At 34.6% G+C, this 7210-nt stretch overlaps 1 non-coding gene across 1 annotated transcript; it reads right to left on the bottom strand.

Moving 5' to 3' along the window:
- Positions 1 to 323: 323 nt before the first annotated feature.
- On the bottom strand, positions 324 to 428 carry LOC114913010 (small nucleolar RNA R71). The gene has a single exon (XR_003799030.1). It is a non-coding gene; the product is annotated as a small nucleolar RNA R71 (small nucleolar RNA).
- Between the last annotated feature and the right edge of the window lie 6782 nt (positions 429 to 7210).

Consider the following 7210-nt stretch of genomic DNA (forward strand, 5'->3'; position numbering starts at 1 on the left):
ATACCTACTCTCCATGTATGTAAGTGCCTCTTGTTGAGGCCGTCTAGTATGAGATCAAGTCCAGCATCATCCAAATATTATCATCTTTTTATGGACTAAGTAATGAAGACCCTTATAAACATCTTGATGAATTTTTTGAGATTTGCTCTATGGTCAAGATAGAGAATTTCTCTGATGATGCCCTTAAGTTAAAATTATTCCCATTTTTTCCTAAGGACAAGGCCAAATATTGGCTAAACTCTTTAGATTCGATAACTATTTCGATCTGGGACCAACTTCAGAAGAATTTCTCAAGAAATACTTTTCTATAGGAAAAATAAATCAAATTAGAAAAGCCATTATCAATTTTTTCAGGTACATGGAGAAATGTTCCATGAGACTTGGGAGAGACTTAAAGATCTAATTTGTAAATATTCACACCATGCCGTACCTAAATGGTAATTAGTCCAGTGCTTCTATGATGGTCTATCAGAAAAGCACCGATAGATAGTTGATGCCTCATGTGGTGGAACATTTATGCTCAAAAACGAGCATAAGGCATGGCAGCTCTTTGAGATCCTGAGTGAAAACTCCCTACACCGTATATCTACTACCTGCAGAGACACTCCCATGTACAGGCCAAAAAAAAGTAAAATATATGAGGTAGGCCATTCAGTAGACATCCACAGCAAGATGGATGAACTGTCACAAAAACTCGATCGATTATTACAAGTTAGGTACACCTCCACCCCATCTATACAAATACAAGATATTTGCATGATATGCGCCAGTCTCATCTATACGATTAGTGATTGTTTGGTTGCACCCTAATTCCCTAAGTTTGCACAGGAATGAGTCCATCAAGCTCAAACTCAGACCAACTATTGACCTGGACACAATCTGTACTCCAACACATATAATCCACATACAGGGTTGACAGTTAAACCTTAGTTCATTCTGAACATTCAGGGTTAAAGGGATGATTATACAGTAACCATATGCGTTTGATTCTTGAATATTATCTTGCAAATATTCAATCTATCTGGATGTCGAAAATCATTGCCAGATGATAACTTCGATTAGTATAAAAAATGATTCTTATACTACCGGCTTAGTGTTCAAACTTATAAAGACACACACAAAGTCAAGCAATATAGAAAAAAATTAACCTAAGTCTATGAGTTTAATTTGAAAGTACATGACTTGATTGAATAAATAGATTAGCTTAATTGAGAATTAAGTTAGAAGTCATACGGGATTAAATAGTTGACTATATCTAGCTAGCACTAGATATGAGGTTTAGGTTTAATTTCGAAGATGATAATTATCTAATCAATGATCCAAAAGATTTATAAGAGATTGAATTCAAATGCTAATTAATTTCATATTAGATCTAATTTAATTAAGCTTGATTGGGTTGAAAATCTAAGTTAGACTTGAACTAGAATCCTAATTAGATTAAGATTGACAGGCTTCTCAAGTCTGATTCGAATCGAATCCAAATTAAGTCAAATTTGAAGTAATTTGGTTTAGAACCAAAGAGTCCTAAAATCCTAGGACTCTCTCTCTCTCAGATTGGCTGACCAAGAGAAGGAGGGGGTGCTAGTTTTCTGCCCCTCCTCTTGTGTGCACGCATGAGAAAGATGGGATGCCTAGTTTGGCGCCAATCCTTTCTCCCCTCATATTCTTCTTTGGATAAGGTTAGGAGTCCCAACCAAATTGATCTTTGATCAGATATAAGGAGCCTCACCTATTTAAGGGAAGGACCATAACCATCGGTAACAACTTAATTTGTTTGTACGACAAAAATTAAGAGAGTTACCGTGAGAAAGAAAAAATAAGGTGGGGCGGGCGCTAATTGCTTTTGGCATGGTGTTCCCTTAGGCATCCTCCTTCCTAGGCATGAAGACTCCCTTCCAGGTGCATGAGATCAGATCTCCGCACTTTCCTATTTTCTTTTGAAGGATTGATGTAAAGAAGATCATCCCTCTTTCCTGCAGGGCTTGGCATGCACGCGAAGTAGAGGACCTGTACTTTCAGATCTCACGAGGCATCAGATTCAAGCAACCCTTAGGGATTTTGATCCTTATTCCATTGTATTTTAAGTAAAGATAAATGTTATGTTAACATTTAGAATAGCAAAATTTTTAGATGCACCCTGATGATCTGATCCTGAATTGGATTTTTTTCTTCAACTGGCATCAGAGCCAAGCGGATATATGGATGCATAGATAATATTTTTTGATATGTCTACATCTTGTATGTAACCAAATTTTTATGTTAGACATTAAATCTGATTTAGACCTATTATCTAAAATTTTTTTGATCTGGTTTTAACCAAATTTCAAGAATCAAATCAATAGTTGATGATAGTTTGTTATAAATATGTTATAACAGAAATTTTTTTGTTGTAGATTTTTATTGAAATAATAACCTAATTATAATCTATTTTAAATCAAATTTTAATAGAACTTTTATAGTATATTTTAGGTTATAAGTTAGACTTAAGTAAGATCTGAATTGAATCTATTTTGATAGATTTTCAGATCTGATCTTGAACAAAATTCTGCACAACATAAAAATAGGTCTAATCGAAATTTTATATTCTATGCATTCATATGTGTATTTGAATAATTTTCTATGTGATTTCAGATCTAAATTAATTATTTTATATATTGTATAAAAGTAGATTCAGATCTGAAATAAATCTAATGCGATGATCTAATTAGATGAGATGCATAATATGTATGATATGATCATGTTCATATGACTGCACACCTAAATTTTTATTCATTGTATATGTAGATGCAATTAATTTTAGAAATTAGATTTTTGATCTTAGTAGTCTAGTACTCAGATTGGGATGATCACCAGACTGTCCGATCATAAGAGAAAGAAGGGATTAAAGTCCCTCTCTTATCCATTTGATGGATTCTCTTATGACGTGTAGGGGTGCCATGTGATTATATCTCATAAAAAAGAATAGTGAAAAAATTTTAAAATTATTTTAATCATGAATATATTTAGATTAGATCTAAAGTGATTTATGATTAATTATAATTTTAATAAAATAAATTTAGATATAAAAATTAGTTTTAAGATCTGAATTGTGTGTTGCATATGATGTAATCGGTAGTGATTTAAAAGTGGTCATGATATATATGATGTATATATAAAATTTAGATTAGATTGATACATATTTAATGGTTAAATATAGATCTAAAAATTAATTTTCAAGATCTAAAACATATGATGTATGCTTAATAATCTGATGAACTTCGGGAAAAATTAACTATGCACCCATGTATCAACCAAGGGTTTAACAATTTGAAGAAAAAATTATCCGATCGGCATCGGATCGCTAGGATGCATCTGAAAAATTTTTTATTTTAATTCTAATATAACATTTATCTTTACCTTATTTGTAGTGAAATAAGGATCAATATCCCTAGAGGTTGCTTGAATCTGATGCCTTGCAAGACCTGAAACTGCAGATCCTCTACTTCATGCACACGCCAAGCCCCACAGGAAAGAGGAATGATCTTCTTTGCATCAATCCTTCAAAAGGTAGCAAGGGAGGGAGGAAATCTAATCTCCATATGAGGAAGAGGAGAGGCCAAGAACTCACACCAAGGAAAGGAAGATGTCATAAATAAATTAGCGCCCCTCCCTTATTTTTCTTGTTACACAACACCTCTCCCTATCTCTCGATGGATTCTCACTTTTTGTCACACAAAAGGTTTTTCATAACCACAAGTTAGTTGGGTCCCCTCCTTAAATAGATGAGGCACCTATGTCTTAATCAAAGACCCAAGTAGTTAGGAGTCCTAACCTTATCCAAAGAGGAAACCCAGAAGAGAAAGGAGATCGCCATAACCCAATGCGTGAACACCCTTCACGCGTGCACAACTTGGGCATAATAAAATAGCACCTCCTCTCTTTTCTTGGTCAGCTCCCATGAGAGAGAGTCTCAATATTTTGGAACTCTATGAACCTAATCCAATTTAGGTCCAAATTGAGTCCAATTCGAATCGGATTCGAACCAAATTTGAAGAGGCTGTCAATTTCAATCTAATTAGGATTCTGGTTCAAGTCTAACTTAGATTTTTAACCCAATCAAGTCTAACTAAATCAGATCTAACCTGAAATTAATTAGGATATGAACTCAATCTTTCATAAATCCCTTGGATCATAGATCAGATTATATTCATCCCAAAAATTAAACTTGCACCTCATGTCTAGTGCTAGCTAGACATAGTCATCTGTTTAATCCTATATGATCCTTAACTTAATTCTCAATTAAGCTAATTTATTTATTTAATCAAGTCACGTACTTTCAAATTGAATTTATAGATGTTAGGTCAATTCTTTCCTATATTGCTTGACTTTGTGCGTGACTCCACAGTTTCGAACACTAAGCTGATAGTATAAAAATTATTTTCTGTATTAATCAAAGTTATCATCTAGCAGTGGTTTCGACATCCAGATAGGTCAAATATTTGCAAGACAATATTCAAGAATCTACGCATATGGTTACTGTATAATTTATCCCTTTGATCTTAAATGCTCAGGACGATCTAGGATTTAATTATCAACCCTGGATGAGTCATTCACATTGTATTTCAATCTTTCAAATCTATCACATGGATTATCCTAACCAAGACTTTACTAAATTGAAATACAGTAATGCATTATCTTTTATAATCCGAAGGGATTAATCTCATCTTGATCTATGCACAGACTTCATAAGTATTTGACTATACTCAGTAGTCTTCCATCACTACATTAGAAATGTAAATAGTCCGGCACCAAAGCATGCAAGTCACTATGATGATCTCAGGTCTGAAGGATACTTATGTTCATACGCTTCGCAAGCTGCTCTTGACAGCAGAGTGCTTAGCAGATGAGTCACTTATTCAGTGATAATGTATTCTTATATCTCACCTATATCCCATACCAATGTCTATACACTCTTTGGTTATGAAGATAATCAATCTATATGGCACACAATGATCTATACTCGATAAATGTCATCGTCCTTTTAATGATGTATTATTTGATCACGAATATATTTAAGAACTATTCAATAAATTTTTTTTATTGATTATATTATAGTTCTAAGAATTTTATCATAAAATTAAGAGTTCTATAGGAAAGATGTACATATGATGAACATGCCAAAATAACCTTTTATTCATTGATAAACAATTCATATACAAAAGTTTAATTATTTACAATAACCCAATTGGCTTTATGACACATTTCCTAAACAAAACTTCCTACACCATATATCTGCTACCTGCAGAGACACTCCCATGTACAAGCCAAAAAGAAGTGGAATATATGAGGTAGGCCATTCAGTAGACATCCACAACAAAGTAGATGAACTGTCACAAAAACTCGATCGATTGCTATAGGTCGGGTATGCCTCCACGCCATCTATACAAATACAAGATATTTGCACAATATGTGCCAGTCCCTTCTATATGGTTAGTGATTGTCCGACTACACCCCAGTTCCCTGAGTTTATACAGGAACAAGTCCATCAAGCTCAAACTCAGATCAACTATTGATCTGGACACAATTCATACTCTAACATATATAATTCAGATTGGAAAAATCATCCTAACTTTTCTTGGACACAACAATACATTGCTAGACCCTCAATCCAAAGAGCAAGCTATCTTGATAGAGCTTATATACCGGCTCCTTACCCATAGTATACAAACAATACGCAACCTTCTCTTAACATGGCTTTTGAGGAGAAGGTACTGCAAGCTTTGAAAAGGTAAGAAATAAATATCCAGATCCTCCATTCCCACATGCAGTCTATCGCCAAGCTAGAGATCTAGATAGATCAACTAGCTATAGCCTTTAGTACAGGGAAGGAGAAAAAACTACCAAGCCAACCCATAAGCAACCCAAAGGGGCAATACATGCACTACAAAAAAAATTGGAATTGCCGAATTTTTATTGCCGATGCTAGGGAAAGATGTTGGCAAATTTAAATCATCACTCACATATGTCGATGCTTATTATGAGCATCGAAAAATGAAATTTTTATGATGCTTAAAAGCATCGATGGAACCATTCATGCATCGCTAAAATTCACACTTACCCCAGCCCTCCATTTAGTCGAAACCCTAGCCCTCTTTCACTCCACCACCTCTTCGGATTCCTCCCATGTCTCATGCCTCCATTCTCGATTGGAAACAGACTCTCCGCCTCATTTAAAACCCACCCTCCCGCTCCATTTCAAGCCCCAAACTGATCCCTCTTCTCCCTCTCCCCCTTTTCTGGCCTCATCAAAAATGCCCATCTCTCTCTCTTTTCTTCTTCGAGCGTGCTGTGCTCCCAGAGAAGAAGGGTGGCCTGAGGTAGAGGCAACTAGAGTTTATAGATCGCACGCCATTTCATAGGTTTTTTTATGTCATTTGTTTGGGTTTTAGATGACTGTTAGTTGGATTTGTAGATCCATCAATTTTCTTTGTTTCTCTCATGAAATTTGTGCAGATATTTTGTTCTTTGAGGTTTTGAGGGTGTTGATTTGGTTTTGGGGAGGGTTTTAGCAGCCACATTTTTTAGTTTTTGAAAGATAGATGCTTTGGATTAACAAAGCTCGAATTTACCTGTATCTCTTGGTGCTCGTTTCTTTGTTTATCTTATCATGAGTTCTTTGGAGCAAAAATTGGATCAGGTTTCTACTTCGTTAACTAGAGATTTTTTTTTTCTCTTCTTTTTTAGTGCATGGAAAATTTTCATGTGTGATTTGAGTGTACTGTGTGTGATTGGAGTATACTGTGTGTGATTGGTATATCAAAATCCATTTTTTGGGTTGTGTGGGTAAGTAGGAGTCTACTTTGTTGCAAGAAAAAGCAATATAAATTTGAGTGGAGATCAGCCTTCAATAACATACAATATGTGTTTTAGCTTGTGATAAAGGGATAGTTTTGATAATCTTAAATGATTAGTTTCTTTTGGAATTCATCTATACCAGGAATCAACTAATTGCTCACTCCTACCTGTTGATGCTTAAATAATATGGGAATTTATGTGATCTCATGCTACCTTAGAATATGTCTTTTGTGCTTTTTCTGTTTCAAGTGATTTTCTTTTTAGGTTTCAGAGAATGGAAATTCACCATTTACCTATGTCATAATCGACAACCAAACATAAGAACTTTTTTCACTATTCTGCTGTCAAGCTTCAACATTTATTTTTCCCCCAATAG

This window comes from Elaeis guineensis, chromosome 7 (assembly GCF_000442705.2).
Source record: "Elaeis guineensis isolate ETL-2024a chromosome 7, EG11, whole genome shotgun sequence".
NCBI classification, from domain to species: Eukaryota; Viridiplantae; Streptophyta; class Magnoliopsida; order Arecales; family Arecaceae; genus Elaeis; species Elaeis guineensis.